General features: G+C 40.7%; 1 protein-coding gene across 2 annotated transcripts in view; it reads left to right on the top strand.

Moving 5' to 3' along the window:
* The window catches only part of rspo3 (R-spondin 3), a 15,082-nt gene that overhangs the window by 9,977 nt on the left and 2,075 nt on the right, over positions 1–3,030 (top strand). The window lies entirely within an intron of this gene.

Below are 3,030 nucleotides of genomic sequence, written 5' to 3'. Positions count from 1 at the left end.
CACACACACACACACACACACACACACACACACACACACACACACACACACACTCACACACACACAGTGTCCCGGTCAGTAAAGCCTCTCTCAGTACAGTTTACTGACTCCTGTCCTTTGTGAATGTGCTGCAACAGATTTCTAGAAGTTACATTACAGCCACAGACAATAAAGCAGGTCCACATGTGTGTGTAGTGTACACTGTTCAGTCAGGGATTTCAGGGGAATAACACAGGATGAAGAGGATCACATCTCCACATACTCCTTTATTAGCTAGACATGATAGCAAATGTTCTTAACTTGTACGGATGACAAATACTTGTACATCTGTTTATGTATGTGGCAATATTTATGCTGGGAACCTAAGATAAGTTACAGATGAGGCTTTGATTGAATCCAGATTCGTGATCATTTGAAATGAATGTCGATATTCAAAAGGTATTGATCATAATAAATCTTTTACAGTGTATCCAGTCCTAGAGCCAATAATAAAATCTCAAGTGGAGAATGCAGTGTAAAGTGTGCGTGTGTGTGTGTGTGTGTGTGTCTGGGTGTGTTTATATATGAGTGACAGGTTACAGTGACCGCAAAGATTTACAAGTGCTCACTTATATAACACCAGGATTAGGGTCTTTGTGTTGTTTGGTTTGTTGTTTTACTTTTATGAGCTATTGCTAGACAACAAAATAGACAGTGCTTCAGGGCTGGGTGTTAAATAAATGTTTCAAGTGCTCCACAGTTGTGGCAGTTACATCAACTGAAACTATTTTAAAGGAATCGTTTAACATTCTTGGAAATGTATTTTTAATAGTTCAGTGAGAATGAGAGGAAAAAAGCTGATGCCATAGCCAGGAGATTTTTTAGCTTAGGGTAGCACAAAATATTGAAATGGGTAATCAGCTAGTCCGGCTGCGTCCAGGGTTTAAAGATCTGCCTAAAAGCACTTCTAAAGCTCACTAACACATCGCATATCAGTTGTTTAATCCGAACACAAACAGAAATGTAAAAGCGACATGTCGTGGAGTTATTTGCTCTAACTATTTCTGGGAAACCAGTGAAGACATCAGGAAGTCACTGCACCCGTCTGCTGGTTGACAAGAAATAGTTATGTAATAACATGTGTTGATAGGTGGATTGTCAAACTCTGGATAGAGCCAGGCTTTAAATCTTCATGCTTAGCTAAACTAATCTCTTCTACCTATTCCTCTCAGGAATGTTGCATTATTTCCTTTTTGCAGCATTTATCAAAATTCAGCTTATATCAGCATATTTAGTTTGATACAACAGTGTTTCTTCAACACTTACAGTGATAACATCCCATATTGTGTGCAGACTCAACAAATGGCCAGAACTGCATACTTACAAAACAATCCCAGTACCTGCCAAAAATGAAAGTGATTCAGTGTTTAGTAATAGTTTTAAATGCAAAATAAACTGTGTCTATACTAATAAAACATCTGATAAATTTCAGTTCAGGACAGATGAATTCCGCGAAACACTTATAACAACATCACCAGCTGGAACTCGAAAAATCTATTTTGTATAATCCTTATTGTACAAACAGGATTAGCTGGTGACGGAAAAGCTCTCTTAAGAGCAACTCCACTTTTAATTAAGACAAATCTGGATGCTTTTCTCAAACTTTTGCATTTAATTTAAGCTATGTTACTGCAGGTACTGGTTCCTGTTCATAAAATAACTGGAAGCTTTTCACGTGTTGTCCCCAAAGCCAATTATTCAGTTATTCACTACACTGCCAGTCTCAAACTCTTGATGACATTATTCATTTAAACTTGGCTTTTGGGAACGTGCTAAATGTCTGTTGAAAATGTTCCAAAACCTCCAAAGGGTGTCTCATTTGGGGACCATTACACACATGTCAACACACAGTTTACAAAAAGCCCAACAGAAACTGTTCCAACTAACCAAACGCAGGCTGGTTCGATAAACACTCTCCTAATCATCTCAACACTGGCATAGATTAGGTTTCTCCTCTGGCTCGACAAAAGCACGGGGGCTACAATATGACTAATCCACTGAACTTGTAAATAGTTGTAAATGGTGTCAGGGCAGAGAAAACAATGAGAGCGAAGGGGACTTCCTGTGTTTATAGAGGACAGGGGGCAGACCCCGAATGAGTCAGTGTACCAGATAACTCCATCTGTCCATCCATCCATGCACCCTCCTATCTTCACCATCTTTGATTTGTTTTTTTACTTACAGTCTTGTAATTAAACTATGTGAACACTGTGCTTTCACATATGCACTCATATGCACTTACGTCCATCTACTGTTCTTTCATTACTTCTAGAAGATGATTAAATGGAGCAGGCAGGTAGAGCTTGGTATCGCTAGCCCAGAATGTGTGGGTCAGACATGACCCTTGGTCCAACCAGAGCCCCGGGTTGATTAACGAACAGACAGAGAGGGAGGAAGAGCATAGGGGATCGAACATGAAGCGGACAGGAGGGAGACAGAGGACTCTCTCTCTCTCTCTCTCTTTCTCTCCCCATGTCTGTGCCTACTGCCTACTTCAGCAGTTTCACAATCCCCGACTGGCCGGCCAACCAGCCAAGCAGGCCGTGCTGCTCCGTTCCAATCACACATGAACAGCAGCAGTACAACAACAGGAAAGGGCCTCCTCTGTTTTCACTTGTAGGTCCTGTCTCCAACCTCCCTGGGGTTTGGATCTTGTTATTATCATTAATAACTGTAGTCCGAGCAGAGATAAACCTTCAGCATTCCAAAACTCTTGGTTTTGTTTATGAGATGGTGTTGCAAGCACAGATAAATTGGGGGTTTATTTAAAGGTTTTCTATTTTGGACAATGGTCTGCTCATCACAGGGAGAGGGGCTGATGTGTGATTAAACACTGCCATCTAGTGGTGAATACAGAGTGTGTTGCACTTTAAAGGAACACTGCACACTGACGTGTATTTGTAGTGTGTTCACATGCCCTCAGTCTTTTACTTCAAGGGATTGTTTCATGTCTGGTGCGTTTCATTATTTACAGGACAATAGAAGATACAA

Source organism: Larimichthys crocea, chromosome XIII, assembly GCF_000972845.2.
Source record: "Larimichthys crocea isolate SSNF chromosome XIII, L_crocea_2.0, whole genome shotgun sequence".
Lineage (NCBI taxonomy): Eukaryota > Metazoa > Chordata > Actinopteri > Sciaenidae > Larimichthys > Larimichthys crocea.
Note: the sequence above shows the minus strand (reverse complement) of the source record. Positions and strands in the feature narration are given on the sequence as shown.